The sequence below is a fragment of the Opisthocomus hoazin genome, chromosome 8 (assembly GCF_030867145.1).
Source record: "Opisthocomus hoazin isolate bOpiHoa1 chromosome 8, bOpiHoa1.hap1, whole genome shotgun sequence".
Taxonomy (NCBI): domain Eukaryota; kingdom Metazoa; phylum Chordata; class Aves; order Opisthocomiformes; family Opisthocomidae; genus Opisthocomus; species Opisthocomus hoazin.
The window spans coordinates 59,628,127-59,646,275 of record NC_134421.1 but is presented as its reverse complement, the minus strand read 5'-3'; the positions used below and the strand labels follow the sequence as shown (position 1 = coordinate 59,646,275).

Below are 18,149 nucleotides of genomic sequence, written 5' to 3'. Positions count from 1 at the left end.
GAGAGCATGTACCTCTGTAGCTGTCTTTGTCAACCAGCAAGAAAAGGCAGCAGGCTTTTTTCATTTTGGTGTTGGCTCAGGACACACAGAGCACCACCACCTGCATGCCAAGGAAATGCAGAAAAAAAAGCAATTTCACTGAAATGAAGACATACAGCTACCTTCAGCTTGTTATATATTAAGGGGAGGGCAGTCATTCCCCAGAATGCCTGAAGCCAGCTCTGAAGGCAGAGCTCATATATTCTCGGAGGTGTTCTAACTCAGATCAGCTTTGAGGGGGAGAAAATATTGCTTCCATCCAGTTTATGCCAGAGGAGATCTCAAGAAGTAAATCAAAGGACCCTAGGGACAAATCTTTGATAAAAACATATCAAAATTTTGTTTAATTTGTTTGCACTGCTGTTGTAAAGCAGACTCACCAGAGACAATATGATCTACAAAAGGAATGTGTTACTAAATCAGGACACAACTTACTGGAAGCAGAAGTAATGATTTCATCTAAGTCATTACATCTCCCTATGAATAGTGTATCTTTGTGGGGACTGTGCTCACCTCTGGCTGAATATCATATAATCCCTGTAGGACAGACTTTAGATGCCCAACTCAAGGACATGACAAACCCAGCCACCTAAAAATCCATGGGTCAAATGGTCCCTGGTTGAGATCAGGTGTGCACAGATATATACAATCAATGGTATTCGCAATATCCAGCACATAATCCTTTCTGTCTGTAAAATTTGCTTCTGCCCAAATATGTGGGAAAGGGAAACTTGCTAAGACAGCAAAGAAAGGGAGTGTTTCTCCTGGATACAGGCATGTTCATGGGCACTGTGGCCTCCAAGTCTGACACATCCCAGGCATGTACTCATGGGATCGGTGTGCAATACACATTGGGCCGAGTGAGCAGGCATTGCAGGGTGGGTGGATCTGCACATGCGCACCGCCAATCTGCTAAACTTTTTGGGCAAATATCCAAATCCTCAAATGCTGCCCAGGCAACATTTCTGAACAGAGGAAGAGTACATGTACATGGGGGGCTGTACCAGGTTAAAAATCAGGACGATGGATAGCTTTTCAGACAGCCTTGCCTTCTCCCTGCGTCTCTCATCTGTCCTTCATACTGCCAAAGTCTGTTTTGTGCTCTGCTTCCCTTACCTGTTTTGATGCAGCTGCTGTCCACACTCTTCCTAAATCCTCATCCTTGGCAATGTAAACTTCTGGAAATTTCTTTCATTCCCCTGAGGTCTCCATCTTTGTCTGCTTTGTTTTTTAAAATATTCTCCGCTCTCCAGGACAGTAATGCCACATAATTTCGTATAACTATACAGTTATAGCTAAAGCTGACCCCCTTATCTTACCTCACTTGCCTACTCTGTTTGATTTTAGTTTGGAAGCCTATTATCTTCTGCATCCAGGCAGCACACACCCTTAGTGCTATTTTCAACATTATCACCATCTTCCCTCTTCTCTCCAGACTGATGCTGTCATATAATCCTGCTGTCATTCCCTCAAAAGCGTCCTACAAAAATATCCATCATTATTTGTTCCCACAGTAAGGCCCTGATAGCTTCATCCTCAGTCTCCATGACCTTCTCTGTTCTGGCCCTCTTGATGCTCACCTTGTCTTCCCTCAAAATGTCACAGCTAAAATCAATTTCTTACTTCAATTCCCTAGTGAACCACACTAAATCCTTTCACTGCTTCACCTTGATCCTCTTTGTCAAGTTCACGGTCCAACCTTCAAAAGTTTCTGTAAAACCACTGCCATGGGTTTTCCTGCTTATCTACTCCTTACCTCCATCTTACCCTTTTCCCCTGCCTTATCATGGTGCTGCCTTCTTCCATCTCAGGCCTCCTGCAGCACAGAACCTCCTCCCACAGTGCCACCACAGAGACCTTCAAACAATTCCAGTCTTGAAGTTTTCCATGGGTTTGAGCCGTTTTCACAAAATCAGGCTTGTATGTGCTATTTTCATGTAATCCTTTGGTCTCCCATCTACTCCTGCCTCTGGTGTTGAGGTATTGCCTTCAACAAGTCACATGCAATAACTCTCTTGCTCTACAGTCCTCCATGGAGACAAAGTATGTCTGGGGCAGCTGGAGGAGAAATCAATGCCATGCTTCTGCCCAAATTAGCTTTGCTTGAGTTTACCTCAAAGTAAACCAGAGTCAGTCTTTGCCTGCCATTTGTTTTTGTAGCAGGTGACCTGCAGTTCATGTTCTGTTCCTTTCTTGGGGGAAAACACAGCTGCTGCATGTTTCCTGCCTCCATTCTAAATTATTAGGGACGGAGAGTATTTTAAATACCTGTAAAAGACCTGGCATTACATTAAAATTATGTGGAGGAAAAAATCCCTCTGGAAAGTGAAAAGGCATTTATGAGTGAGATTTTGATAGCAAAGTGTCTCAGGATGTCTATGTGCAGAATTATTTTTCTTTTCCCAGGGGAAAAAATAAAGGAAAGTGACAGAGTGACCACAAGATACTGTCTGAGCAGACGCTATTGAACAGTTTAGCATACTACCCACTATCCAGAGGACATTCATTCACCTCTGCCTTGTATATGGTGCTTGAGCTGGATGTGAGGCTTAAAACAGTTCCCGTAACCTCCCTGAGCGGCTGATTTCACATCTGTGATTTACAAAAAATTATTTGCCCAACAGCAGCCACCTCTGAAGTAGTTTGTAATTAATAAGTGAATTTTCAGACTCTTTAAAGACAACATTCATAACAGATTAGAAAGATCAGAGATGCCATAAAGATTTCTAAATAACAAGAATTAGTTGTGATTAAGTAGATCACTTTAGAGTGGAGAATAGACTTCTCAGTTACATATCAAAGTTAGCAAACAAAAAAGAGTACAGCTATTTTATACTGGTGATTAAAGAAAGCATGCACGAGAGTAATTCATTCAAGTTTATGTCCCAAAGTACTTGTAGGTGGGTGGTGATTTTGGGTGCCCTGCAGTAGACTTAAGGGGTTACATTTTTAGATATTCAGTCTTTTTTTTTGAAAGTTGAAGATGCTACAAAAATTACATCCCAAATTAGAGGGTTTGAAAGGGCTAATTCCATTTTACCGATGTCAGTCATGATGGACATCATGTCCTGCAGCAAAGATTGTCAAGTCATTTGTAATAGGTTTTCAATAATGTTGCAAAATATATGTGAGTCATAACTTCACTGCATTGCTTGTACATTTTATGTCTACTTAATTATAGCTTGTATAAAATATTATGATGCTCCATTCACATGCTTAGAATCTAATTAATTCATAGTTTACATGCCCCTAGTAATAAATCTCTCTCCATGATCTTGGTCCAGAGACTTGTAAAAGTGCACAGCTTTTCATCAGCTTTAAAGGCAACTCTGTCACTGACAGTGGTAAAGTTTACTGAGTCCTACAAAAACTGCCTCCTGCACATAACCTTTGATGATCATGTTGCATGAAAGGCAGCAGGCAGTATTTATAGACTACCCACGTGAATGAGAGCACAGGTTGCACTCAGACTCCCTTGAAAAGCCTGTGAACCAGGTAGCAACTTGCCATTGCTGGCCTGGGGATTCATATTAGAGCATTAAATAGCCAATATCGCTTCCCAGGTAGAACATTTAACACAAAAAGTCATCCAAGTTGGCTGAATACACTTCATCCTAGTGATGTGCAGGGTATGACAGTCTGCTCTTACTGTCTGTTGGGATAGGAGCTGCTTTTCTAATTGGAGCATTCTGAAGACTTATTCCACGCTCCTTTCAGGAGCAGTAATCTCAGTCAGTCAGTCAAATATGTTTTCAAACAATGTCTGATAGAAACATATTGAAAAAAACATGAATATTTTGCTCAGAGGAATAAAAAAACAGGGACCATATATTCCTTTGGCAGGATTTGCTAAACACTGTGCAATTATAGAATAATACAGTCACGTTTCTTGCTAAGGAGAGCAGCTGTCTGGAGGAACCCAATTAGGTAACTTGGACATTTACCCAGCTAACCAGAAATCCTCATGTTCCTGTTTTTCCTCACCACCAACAATACTACCAGAAGGTGCAGCAAACGGTTTCAGCGATCTGCAGAAAGTTTCCTTCTCTGCTTCAGCATAGGGCACACACAAGATCACTGTAGGCCATGCTGTTCGGATGGAGGGACCAGCCATTTTGCCTTTTAGATCCGAAAGCTCACACGCCGCTTAAAAAATTAATGACTGACTGGGTGAATGATGCCTGCTGGGGAGTTAGAAGTGAGGTCACTGCTGATTCACCCTCAGGAGACGAAGGCGATTAAGTGCTTGACAACAGTGCCTTGGGCTGCGGGTTCAGGCCAGGCAGGCAGCAATGTCCTGTGTGACCTGGACTTCACTTGCCCATGGTTCCGCCTCTGAGACTGTATGTGCTGAAAAGGTTCACAAAACAGCTGTATATGTTCATGGAAGAAACATTTGCAAGGCCCTCACATCCAGCAATGCCTGCTGGGCTCCCAAAGTCCCCGTGCTGCAGATTGTTGGAGGATGGTACAATATTTCGGGGAAACATCCCTGTGGCTTTCCCTGTCCTTCTGCTCTGCCCTAGGTATCCACTGCTGGCCACTGCCAGAAAAAATGTACCGACTTGAGCGAACCTCTGGTCTGACCTTACACATGAAAACTGTGTTTTCCCACCTGCCTGTTCCTGGGGACTGCCTGTTCCTTGGGGTGCGCTGCCACCCCGGCTCCTCCAGCTGCCATGGACCTGGCTCTTGGCGTGCCCTCATGCTCCCACTGACCCGTATCTGTCTCATTACACTATTTATACCACTACAGTAATGCCTTGTCAGGCCACCCCATGGCAGAGCAGGAGCTCCCAGGAGCACTGGCTCAGCAGAACATCCTTAGTTCAAAAGCTCAGCCCACGTCACTCTCGCTCACAGCACTGTGTCACTTCTTTCTCGTGCAGCAGACATCTTCGTTTTCCTAACATGCACAACACCCAGATTTATTTGCCAGAGTTACAAAATGTATGAGCTGATATAGCCACCGGTTTCCACCAAGGCTTCTGGAAAAAAGGTTGTACCTTTCTATCAGAGCCACAACTCCATCGGAAAACAGGAGGTTTTGCATGAGGAAAGCACGACACGTAACCACTTCATAAAAACAATCCAAGCCCACGGGGGAACCGGCAGAATTTACAGGCGTTGTGCTGGGAATGGCAATCCAGCCCTCACTGTCAGTGCAGCCATTAGCAAACACACAGAGCAGGTAATATTTTGAGGTTGTTTTAGCTTCATTTGTGTATCTTGGTAGGTGACATTTCCAAGACACTACAAGTCTCTGCTGAGTTGGACCTGTTATTAATTGTGAACATGCAGCTGAACTCTGAAAAATCCTTACATGACAGAGGAATAAAGAAGCAAAATTCCCAGAGTCACTTATGCAGGGAAGGTTATTCTCTGAGGTTTTTTTATCAGCCTTCCAGTCCCATTCAACCACAGGCAAATGCCTTGTGCTGCTACTACACAAAGTGGATCCGGCAGCCTACTTCTGCCTTGACCCGGGAATCAGCTCCCTGCCCTTTGCCCGAGTCCATTTTCTCGGTCGTTTCTGTCATTGCAGCTAAATGTGGGTGGGAGTTTTCTCCCGGGTGATGTTCCTGGCAGGTATAACCTCATGTGGAGTTTTGTTCTTCAGTGGCTCCCTGGCTGCCTGGCTCTCAGCTGTGGGGATGCCCATATGGTCTCCTCCCTGATGGTACTCCAGCAAGGAGAGCCAAAATCCCGCAGGGCAATCAGCACCGTCCCTGCTCACATGCACTCTGCAGATGGCCGTGGGCGAGAAGCTAGCCAGAGCCAGGCCTGCAAAGGGATAAACTGGGGACTGTCATTTGAAACACTGATGTAAGGCAGGAGCTGGACAACAGGTTTCATCAGAGTCATGTCTGGAGCTGCTGCCAACTCAGGTGGACATGCTGAGAGCGGCTGGAATGGGCAGCTGAAGGATCTCTTGGATAACACTTCTGAATAAGCATCTCTGAAACTGCTGCAGTCACTCTAATGTAGGGAACTTCCTGATGGCCACATATAGAAATAATCTGTGCAATTGGAGCCCTCCTGCAAAAGCTACCAAGGACAAATTCTCCTCCTCAGCATTGTGCTTGCCCAACTCTTCACCACGAGGAGCACAGGGAAAGCCCTGAGAGGCTTAAAGCCGTTGTTACCCAGAACAAGACAAATGGGGGAAAAAATGTACTAAACAGTTGTTTCAGCAGCCAAGATGACTGTTTTGGTTTCTTAGCAACTGTGGGAAAAGAAGCTGCTTGAGATCTGAGTGGTCTGGTCAAATCCAGCAGGCATCCCTCCGTGGAGGACTGCCCTCCTCCTCGCTTCTCATCAGCACAGGGAACTGTGCGGCCGGTGGGAAGCCCTCCCTGTGCAAGGCACGATGGCAAACAAGCCCACCTCTCTGCTGAGGGACAAGGGGACAAGCTGCTGGTCACTCTTCACATGTGGTTCCTCTAGATCTGGAAACGTTGCCTGGGGTTAAATTGCTTTTCATTTTAATGAGAATGGAAAGGATGAGCAAATCTTGCTCTAACAGCTGCAATTAGTGCCATTCCCAAGTTGTCCTCGAAATAGGAATCACAGCAGAGGAGATGTCGGGCCGTGGCTCTCCCATGCCTCGATGGCAGGGCCAAGCTGGAAGGGAGCAGGAGGACACTCCTGTGGCTCTGGCCATCAGCCACTCAAACTCTACAAACTGAAAATGAGCCTGACGGCTTGGTGCGGTGGGAGCCCGGCGTCCTCCTGTGCAAGGCACTCGCCTCCCCTCCTGGCAGCGCAGGTGGCTCAGTTACAGAATCCTTCAAAGGCTGCTGTTTTGTGATTGCTGCTTTTGAATGCATGGAAAGCTGTTTATGGCTGTTTTCTCAGTGATCAGCAGTGCCAGTCTCTCCCAAGTCCCTTGAGCAAATCCGTAGAGAGAAAGGGCTGATTTTTGCCAAACAGTTTCAGGTCTCAGTGAGTGTCTGCACTGGAGGAGGTTTCGGCACTGGTGTGGGGCTTGTGTGGGTCTCTGTACTGGAGCAGCCATTTCTTTGTTTTGGTTTCTTGGGGACAGTGTTTAAATCATTTAGATTTATGTCTGTTACTGACATACTGGCCATGCTCATTGCTAATAGCTGATTTCCATCCATACTAACGCTATCTCATTCATTCAGATGTAAGTATGAGGATGCTGACCTGTAGTCAATCCTACACATCCCCGACTTTTAATTTAAAGACTATTAAATATTGATGGGAGCAGAGAGCAGAAGTGAGATCACCTTTTCAGCAGCTTAGTGCCCCCATCACCAGGCTACAATGTCATCCTTGATCTTGTTTTTTTATACCCTTTCTCCCAGTTTCACTTACAGGACAAAGAAAGCTGCATTTTAAAGAAGACTTTGCAGTCAAGCAGCTATTACAAGGATTAGAGCTGAACTAGGATCTCCCAGCTCCTGGGTGGATGTTCAAATCACCATGCCTTTGGATAAAAAGAGGATTTTTGTTCATATCCCGGGAGAGGGCCCTATACCCCAGCCCAGAGACTACACTAGAGAAGAGGAGAATGCACACAAACACAGACACCCGTGACCTAAAACCCCCCGCTGATGCTATGCAGAAAATAATTCAGTATTCAAGGAGAGATTAGGACAGTGTCTGGTGGTTACAGCCCTCCCGAGGGCATGGGAGCACTGGTCATGGATTTACCAGGGTCTACCTGTGCATAGTTAATTGAATAAACTACAGTCTAGTGCCGAGGGTGGACCCAGAGGCTCTGGTGCAGACCTCCATCACTGCAGTGCCATGTGCCCTATTGTGTTCCCAGCCTGGTGGTAGGAAAACTCTCCAGGCTGGTCTGGAGTACAGGAGTGAATCCTCCCTTCCAAAGAAGGGAGCTGAACATCACTCTCTCAGTTTTGTTATGAGTATTATAACATTTGATTCTCACAGCACCATTGCTTCTTCTGGTCACACTTCAACAAAAGAAAGCCACATCTCCCACATGACTGTTCAGAGAACATTTCATTTTCAGGCCTCTAAGTCTTGGGACAGTGGGGACAGTGGTCGTGGTGGTGTAGGGAACTCTTTCTCTACATCTTCCCATCCCTTTTTTTCTCATAGTCTTGCCTTTTGCATGAGGCAGTTGTGACTGCATCCTTACAACAGCCCTGTCTAACTGCCAGAGGTACTTGTCTGTGCCTAAATCTATGTATCTTCAGATGATGACATTTTTGTGATTATAAAGCTAATGAGATAAAGCAGAACTCAATCAAAGCATCTGGGCTTGAAGTGCATTAATACTTAATACAACCTTTTACTGTTGCAATTATGACTTTTTTACTTTTTTAATTGTTATCTGGTTTACTTATCTCTATGAGAGACGTTTCTCAAGAGTACCTTTCTGACTACAGTGTTTTATTTTTGCAGAAAAATGCAGGCATTTAGTGAGATGGAAATTACTTCCTTATTATTTAAAATTAATTCAGCCTGTCAAAATGAGCTCATTGCCATGCACAGTGCTTCCTTTTTAATTCAGTCTCAGCCTTTCTAGCAATTGAAATTCTGTGCTGAGATGATGTACATAGCAGGGTTTTTATACATATTAAACCCTACATATTAGGAGGATTAAGGCCGCATATACATTTTAGAATAGCACACATAATTATGAAATAAGTTTTGCAGCACGGATAAAAGAATTACAGTTTTCCATTGGTCTTGTAAAATGCTTTGCCAGCCAGGAGTGAAGCTGCAATGATGCCTGATGGGAATAGAAGGGACTCTTTTGTCTGCTCCTGCAGGATCCAAATTTTGCTAAATCAGGACAAAAGTAGATAAATATTTACATACAAATATAATAGGACAAGAAGCAATGGCTTTAAACTAAGAGAGGGTAGATTTAGACTAGATATAAGGAAGAAGTTTTTTGCAATAAGGGTGATGAAACACTGGAACAGATTGCCCAGAGAAGCAGTGGAGGCCCCGTCCCTGGAAACATTCAAGCCCAGGTTGGACAGGGCTCTGAGCAACCTGGTCTAGTTGAAGATATCCTTGCTCATTGCAGGGGGGTTGGGCTAGATGACCTCTAAAGGTCCCTTCCAACCCAAAGCATTCTATGATTCTATGATTCTATGACATAATTGGGATGCCAGTGCTCCCTCCTTTTCTCTTCTTGGACTAAAAAGCAAGAGAATGGAAAGCAGAAGAGGACAGAGGAGATTGAAAATTGTGATGGGTATAGGAAGAGAAAACATTAATAATGGGAGAAAAGTGCCTGTCACCTGAAGAGGGAGAAGAAAATAAGGGGGGAAAGGGAGGAAAGAGAGGCTACTGACAGCAGCACCCTGCCGTTCAGTTGGGCCCATAGGAGTTTCTTCAGAATCGAGAATCAATTAGGAGAAGGGGGAGAGAAGAAAAGACAGCTTTAAAAGATCTCCGTACTTCCCACTCTGTCCTCTGAGCTGCTCTCAGCTCCCACTGCATTCCCTCCTTATAGCAGCTGAACTTGTGGCAGGGATTCAGCCCTCTGGAGTCAGCCCGGTGTGTGAGGAAACACCCCAGTAATCCACCTGCCCTGGGCTGTTGTCCTGGTCACACTCCATGAAAAGAGGACAGCGGGAAAAGAGGAGCTGGGGGACGGAGGGAGTGGTCAAGGAAAACCCTTGCGTGGGAGGGCACCAGAAAAGTTTTCCGTTCCCACAGTAAGAAGATGATCATGAACATTATTTTTCTATTCAGTGACTGAATCAGAAAAGTCCTTAAAAAATTTCAGTTGGTTTGGGCATACCATAGACAAGACATTCAGTGTCACTGCTGTCGCCAGGAGGGAGGATGTGGGGAGCAATAGGCATGGCAGTGTTACCTCAGTCCCAGGGGAGGTCATGGAGCAAATAACCCTGGAAACCACTTCCAAACACAAAGGATGAGAAGGTGATTGGAAGTAGTCAACAAGGATTTACAAAGCAGAAATCACGCCTGACAAACCTGAAAACTTTGTACGGTGACGTGGCTGCCTCAGTGGTCAAGGGTAGAGCAGTGGACATTGTTTATCTTGACTTTAGCAGAGCTTTTGATGCTGTTTGCCATAACAACTCCACAGACAAGCTGATGAAGTGGGGGTTAGATGAGTGATCAGTGAGGTGGACTGAGAACTGGCTGAATGGCAGAGCTCAGAGGGTTGTCATCAGTGGCGCAGAGTCTAATTGGAGGCTGGTAACTAGTGGTGTCCCCCAGGGTCAGTACTTGGCGCAGTCTTGTCAACACATTCATCAATGACCTGGATGTAGGGACAGAGTGTACCAATGACACAAAACTGGGAGGAGCGACTGATACACCAGCAGGCTGTGCTGCCATCCAGCGAGACCTGGACAGGCTGCAGAGTTGGGCAGAGAGGAACCAAATGGAAGTTCAACAAGGGCAAGTGCAGGGTCCTGCAGCTGGGGAGGCACAACCACATGCACCAGTACAGACCAGGAGAGCAGCTCTGCGGAGAGGGACCTGGGTGACTTGGTGGGTGACGGGTTAAACGTGAGCCAGCAGTGTGCTCTGGTTGCCAAGAAGGCCAGTGGTGTCCTGGGGTGCATTAAGAGGAGTGTGGCCAGCAGATCGAGGGAGGTTCTCCTCCCCCTCTACTCTGCCCTAGTGAGGCCCCATCTGGAGTACTGTGTCCAGTTCTGGGCTCCCCACTTCAAGACAGACGAGGAGCTAAGAGTCCAGCGGAGGCCTACGAGGGTGATGAGGGGACTGGAGCATCTGTCCTACGAGGAAAGGTGAAGAGACCTGGGCTTGTTTAGCCTGGAGAAGACTGAGGGGTGATCTTCTAAATGTTTATAAATATCTTAAAGGCAGGTGTCAAGAGGATGGGACCAGACTCTTTTCAGTGGTGCCCAGCATCAGGACAAGGGGCAACGGGCACAAACTGAAGCATAGGAAGTTCCGTCTGAACATGAGGAAGAACTTCTTCACTCTGAGGGTGAAGGAGCAATGGAATAGGCTGCCCAGAGGGGTTGTGGAGTCTTCTTCTCTGAAAATATTCATAACCGGCCTGGACAAAGTCCTGTGCAGCCTGCTTTAGGTGAACCTGCTGTAGCAGAGGGGTCAGAGTAGATGATCTCCAGAGGTCCCTTCCAACCCCTACCATTCTGTGATTCTGTGGAGTCTCCATCCTTGGAGATACTGCAAACCTGAGTGGACATGGCCCTGAGGCGGCTGCGGTAGCTGACCCGCCTCTGAGTAGTGGGGCAGGACTAGATATCCCAGAGGTCCCTGCCAGCCTCCACGGTTTTCTGAGTCTGTGATGCCAAGACAAGAAAACAGCAGGGAACTGGTAGATGGAAAATACCAATTTTGGTTTAAGGATTTGCAGTAAAAGGCCAGTAAGAAACAATGGGTTGGAGTTGTTGCAGAGAGATGCATTGGTGAGCAGGAGTGCAAACAGGCCCCACTGCAGGATCACCACTGCGGCAGGGGAAGTGTTGGAGCACACCCCACATACGCCTGCATTGCAGCGGGAGGGGTGCATCTCTCACTAATGCTGTCTTTGTCGGTCAGTAAGAGCTGATGCAAATAAAGCTCCATAAAATAAAGTGTAGTGGCAGGAGCAGCCAGCTTCAAACCCAAGGAAGGGTTTGGGACCACCCACCCCAAAACTAGCTCTCTTGCCAGTGCGTACCAGCGCTGACCCATACCCCGTCCCTGGAATCTAAAACCTCAGTAACTGCAGATGTGCTTTAACTTGTGCTACTTTGGTGGATGTTTCTGGTGAAACAGGAGGCAAGGAACTGCTCCAGTGCCAGAACTGTACAGAGAAGAGCCCATGAGAAGAAATCAGAGATTTCTTTCCTGCCACATTCAGAGCTGCCATTGTCCCACCAGCTGTGGCTTTTCCCCAGCAGCACGACCGAGGTGGGAAGCACACTTTGACTCTTCCCTCCCTCTGTCCGTTTTGTTTCAGGTGTTTGTGATTAGTGAAGGATCCTGCCACCAAACTATTTCTGGACAGCAAGGTGTTGACTTTTGCAGATTGAACACAAATTACTGTGAATCATCAGGAACATGTTATAGATAAAGTTTCTGAAGTTAAACAGACTGTGTTTTTATTTAAAGTATTTCATCTGTGCATTGCAAAACAATCTAGGAAAAAACCCACATTTTTCAGATAAACTAGTAGATCTTAATTTTTTTTTAAATGAAGTCTGGTAACTTCAAAATATTGTTTAATGAAGAATCCTAAAGCTGAGAACTTATTAATTTTTATTTCGAACATTTAATAACGGTTTTTGAATATTCCAATTTTACATTGTTTTGAATTGTACTACAAGTAACATGAATTAATTTTCTGAGTAACGCCACTTTTTTTGAAATTAGCAGCACTGCTGGGAGCGAGCCGGGCTCTCTAGGTACAGCACTCCCCTCTAGTGGGTAAAGCCAGACCGGCCCGACTCCGCAGGACCCGCTGCATCCTGAGCATTATCACTGGCTGGAAATAAAAGCTTTGCTTTTCCCCTGAATATCCTGAAGACTCGGAGTCGGTTTTATCTTTTTATGGTTTGTTATTCATTTATGGTACATTATTTTTGTTCTGGATTGTGACGGGAAGGAGAGAGGGACACTCAGGACAGGTACGTGAGCTAAGGCTCGGTTCCTACTTGTGAACCTTGATTCAGAGCAGCAATTCCCTACATGCTCTAGAGATACTTCTGCTAAACATGCCATCAAAACTAGCGAGTTTTGCTTGAAACATTTTATTTCCACAAAACGTTTTGGAAGCTAAAATTATATTTTAAAAAATCAAAAGGAGACTAGGCACTTCATGAAGGTCAGGTTCACCATACATCACCGTCCAGCTCCTCGCTCAGCAGCTGATATCAACCCACTTCAAAATACTTATGCACTGGCATTTTCTGATTCAAAATTATGCCCCTGTGGCTTTCCCCTGTTTTGTGAGCAAGAAGCAGCGATGTTCAGGTTTTAGGAAGCCGTTATGGTCAATATTACAAAGAATACCTCCTCCCCAAAAACCGTGTCTGCCCATTTGTTACCATTCTGCTATGCTGCAGCTGCAAGTGAGAACTGTTTCTAACTACCCTACTTCTTTTTTATTTTTTCTCTTACATAATTGTGGCCATGTTTTTAATTAAGTTAAAATAGGATGTTGCACTGAGCTCCTCAACAGCTTCCTGAATTTTGTGATCTATCCCATCAATTGACTGAAATCAGAGCACTGTCTCTGCCGGTACCACATGCACCGAGTGCGAGTTCCATATCTGCATGAACCAATTTATCTCTTAAAAATATTTTTTCTTGACTGAAGCATAAATTGCCTTTACCCTAATGTGCTATGTAATGAACTGCATTTCAAATATGTTTATTTTTAGCAAACAAATGCTAATGGCAGCTTGCTGTTAAAAATAGACAGCACAGTTGGCACAGAAATAAGGGCTGGGGAACCTTTCTTTCCCTAATCAGTGGAATGCCCTCTGTGTAAGTCATCTGGAGAGAAAGCATGATGTCCCTATGGAAGTTGGTCCCTCCAGCTGGGGAAATTGCAAACAGCAAGTCACAGCTTGTCACCTGAGCCCTGGCTTACAAACAGCCTCCACAGCCCAGCGTCCCCAAGGGGCTGTCACATCTCCCACGGGGGCGAGGGGTACAAGATGGAGACAGTGCCTTCTTTTTTCCTCTCCCCTTTTGGATGCCTGTAGGTGCAATATGGGTTTTCAGTGTGCCTTTTGCCATGCCGGGCTGCAGGGAGCGAGGACACTTCAGTGGGGAGACCACCATGGGGCCCCAGCATGGCCAGCTCCCACTCCTCCTCTCAGCAGCTGCTCCACTGGCCACCAGGCTTTATCGTAGACAGGCTTTTCCTAATGTCTAGGTGAAATTTCCCTGGCTGCACTTTAAGCCCATTACTTGTCACATCCCCAGAGAGAATGATTTAGTCTCTTCCCTTTTGCAGCAGCTTTTTTCATAGTTAAGAGTGTTACATCCGGCAAGTCTCCTTTCCTCTAGACTAAACAGCTCAATTGCCCATGTTTTCTCTTACATTAAGATCTCCAAGGCTTCTGACTACTCTTGTTGCTCTGCTCTTGCCTTTATCCAGTAGGTCCACTTGTCTCTTATAGTCTAGTGCCAAAAAGCCAAACGTGCAGCCGAGGCCTTGCCGAGTAGCCGGGTAGAGTCACTTTGCACATCTTGCAGATAAATTTTCCTGCTTGTATCCTGGTATGGCATTCGTCTTTTTGCGCAACAGAAGGGCCCCATGGACTTGTGTGGTCAGTTGGTCCCTAACTTATATTTTGTACAACTCCTTCTTCTGCCCACGCATATATTGCTAATTAATTGTGTCCTGTTTTTTCAGGACACTTCTCTAATTCATTATAGATGTTGAATACTATTTCTGTCTTAAAATACACTTGCCCCTCCTGGATGACTGGCCTGCAAATGGAAGAGGAGATTCTCGATTCCATTATCCAAGCGGTTAATAGAAATATTTTAACAGTATCTGACCAAACACAGATTTCCATGAAAGTCTAATAAACACAGTCCTTCAGCTGGATAGTGAACTACTGGTCACCACTAGGAGTATGTCTTTCCAACAAGTTTTACATTTGTTTTCATAGCAGTTTATCTAAATATTGTTTCCTAAATTCTGTGAGAGTATTTTTCAGATTGTAGCCCCAATGGTGAATACCAGAGCAAGACTTGCACGAGTGGTTCAAGTCTTTTAGTAGACTGGCTTATGCAAGTGGAAAACAGATAATCTTCCACGCACACAGGTGCTACATCAGGCAGTGTTCATCAAATACTTGTTCTTTACTTTCAACAGACTTTTTTTCATTTCATCCAGCACTGATGGGGCTGCTGTGATACAAGGGCTGGTCTTCTCACCTCATTTTAATTCCTGGGTGAAGCATTGTGAAAGTGCCAGTTCTCGTGTTAATTTGGTTACACAAGGATGCCCTATAACCAGAGAGACATGCTCACAAGGTCTAGCTGCACCATCAGAATCTCCTAGGTGTGGCAAATGATGCCTGGGAGCAACACAGCTGCAAGGCTGTGCTTGAGTCCTGCTGTCAGCCCTGGCCATGTTGGCGCTCCCCTCCCTCAGATGAGGAGCAGTATTTTTGCTTGCAGGTGTTGTCCTGCGATTCTCAGCACTCCTGGGGCTGGAACTGGCCTGGGAACAGTTTCATGGTGCATCATGGAAGAGCTTGCCTGTCCCTCCCAAGCCACGCAGATGACATGTCCTTCAGCCTCCAACAATATAGCCTAAAGCACATCTGCTCCTCTGCACCATTCATCCCACCCGGAGCAGGGACCCAGCCTGGCATCTATGGGCCAGTGAGTTTCCCAGGCATGGGAGTTACGGAGAGCAGGGATCTCCCCCTCAGCAGCAGCAGAGACCATGCCAGACTCCTGCTCTCAGGCCTGAATGTCTGCCAGTCTCCAACAGGTCCTGGCACTGGGGCTCTTCTGGCCCTGGATAATTTTGCATTGAAAGCACAGAGTTACACAGTTAGAAAGAGTGCTCAGCACACGAGAAGGGGTTCTTTTTAGAGGGGACAATGTTAGCTTTCCTGTGAGAAGTTTTTAGTCACAGATAGGGAAGGGCTTTAGAAATGAAGGTGTGACACAGGTCTGCTTGTACGGGCTCAAGTCAGGAGACTGCCAGTTGCCGCCATTTCACTGCAGAAGCACTGCAAATTTTTCTGTCCCCGAAACTTGTGCAAGACACAACCCCTGATCAACAGAGATTACAAATCTAATTTTTAACATTATTTTCCAGCGCTTTGTTTGAAAGGCAGGTTCAAGTAGGGCAGCATCTCCTGCTTGCTGCCAAAAGATCTTACACACTGAGCTTTAGCCAACAAATGCTGCCTTTGTTCAGCAAAAAGCACCCAGTTTTCATGGAGGACCAGACAAGAAAGCCTGGTCTGAGACTTTGCTAGTTGAAAATGATATAAAAAGGCTGAAAATTATGAGCTTAACCAGAAAAATTCCAAAATCAAAAAAATAGGCTAGTAAATAGGAGTCCTTGATAGAGCCACAGTGTTTCTCATGATCATATGTTCTTAGGAGTTGAGCTGGCTCTACTGAGTCAAAAACGAACCAGAATGGTCCAAAAAGGTTTCCAGCAGCTGTAGATTGTAACAGAAAACATGGCTGAGAGTCTACATAAAAAGTTTAATAAAAGTAAAACTGATTCCTTATTTACAGGCTTTAGCATTTCCTCGGACGAAACTCGTTACTTCCTAATTCTAGACTGCAACCTAAACTGGGGTTAAAACAATCAGAATTCAGGAATCCCAATTAAAGACAACTTACCCACGGTGGCATGTGTTTCATTAGCAGCTAACATGAAGAGTCAATATTTTATGACCAGTCACATATTTGAGTCGTCTGTCATGTTTTATCCTTACATGTTGAAGTTATCTGACAGCTCTAAAGTAGGAAGCAAAACAGAAAATAAATTTTTTTGCTGGTGGCACACTTTCAGACAAATTTAACAAGTAATAGTCTACAACAAGCAATTAAAACACATTGGTCTCTTATTACAGAACAAATTCTATTCTGCGGGGCCTGAGGGAAATGCATATCATAAAATCTGCTATTTTTATATGAGAAGACAGGACAAACTATACTTTCCCTGCACACACAAAAAAAAAAAAAAAGCAGAAATGCTGCTACTAAGCAATGCTCAGATGAATACTGATTCTGACACTTTACATGATAAGGAAGCAGCAAGATCCACCTGCAAAGCCTCAGCACTTGTCCTCTGCTGGGGTTCTGTTGCTGAGTCCTCAGATACCAGAGTCAGCAGAGCCATAGACCTGTATAGGAACGTACCTATGCATATCTATTGTCCAGATAAAAAGCACAACAAAAGAAGATTAGATTATATGAAAAGGAGGAAAGGATGAAGATGAAATGCCTGTGCAGTTACCTACAGATTTACAAATGTCACGAATGCTCATGCTACTTTTTTTTTAACCCAAGTTCCAGCTCTGAATCGCATGCTGTACTTGAATCTCAGCTTTCAAAAAAAAAAACCCATTCCTTCTGTTCCTCGTAATTGCAAAGAAAATCCCTAGCTCTCAGGAACGGGAGGTAGATAGGAAAGAAATCAGACTTTTCAGAAGCTCATGTTTGTACGTCTCCCTGGTTTGTGAAGGTTTGTGGCTCATTAAGGCTTTCTGGAAAACGACTTCATTTTGTGAGCAGTGTTGACAGGATGGGACTTCTCTTTCTTCTGGTGTGGAAAAAAAAAGGAGACGTTTTCATTTTTATTTGGTTCTTTAGGTAGTTAGTGGAAAAGAACCAGTTCCCAAAGTAGCCAAGACCTTGTTTATCAGAGCATTTTCTTTCATTTTCACATCCCTTTAGAATAATTCCTTTGATGTGATAAAAATAAGAAGCACCCAAGAAAACTTCAGTCTCAACAGATTGTTATTTTGCACTGAAAATCCCTTCAACATAAAGTTCCTATGGACAATACCAGGAGAGCCCGGGACAGTGAAGAAATCTGAATGACTGCATATTTTCCTGTCTCCAAGCAATCAATAATCTGAGACTTTACTAGCAATGGGTTTGGAGAAACACCTCAGAGAAGAAGGAGGAGGGACACACAGTGCTGCAGGGGCTGTAGGAACGACCACTGAGCCCATCTCCAGGGTTCCGTGACCCATCGCTTTGGGAACACCATGAGACAACCCCATTTACCTAACTACAACCACGGCTGATGCTTTCCATAGTGTTGCCCACATGGAGTGAGCCACCACACTGCCGCAGGTGCTCGATCCATGGGTGCTCAGCAGCAAGACCCTGTGGCAGCCCAAGATGGGTGCCGGTGGAGGACCAGCAAGGTAAACGCTGAGCACTGCGGCTCTGCACAACTACCTTGTCAGCCATCTCAGAAAAAAGGAGATTTTTCTCTTTCCTTGAGTTTCTGCTTATTTTTAAATTCGCTGGGACTGAAGCAGCAGCTTGGCTCGCCCCGGCTGCAGGGACTTTGCTGCCAGCAAACCCCTGCCCACAGCCTCAGAAACCCAGCCAGCCTTCGCTCTTCCCTAGGGCTGCGGTGATCTGAGAGGACAAGACCGCTAGAAAAGGACTCCAAATGAGGAGACGTTTCAGTGTCTAAA

At 45.2% G+C, this 18,149-nt stretch overlaps 1 protein-coding gene and 1 long non-coding RNA gene across 4 annotated transcripts in view; one reads left to right on the top strand and one right to left on the bottom strand.

Moving 5' to 3' along the window:
• LOC142362299 (uncharacterized) overlaps positions 1–16,443 on the bottom strand; it is a 69,508-nt gene extending 53,065 nt beyond the window's left edge. The window contains exon 1 of the long non-coding RNA XR_012764929.1: positions 16,333–16,443. This is a non-coding gene — a long non-coding RNA (uncharacterized LOC142362299). The remainder of the gene's footprint in view (positions 1–16,332) is intronic.
• Positions 1–18,149, top strand: part of LHFPL3 (LHFPL tetraspan subfamily member 3) — a 260,058-nt gene that overhangs the window by 227,689 nt on the left and 14,220 nt on the right. The gene's annotated exons all lie outside the window — the stretch shown is intronic.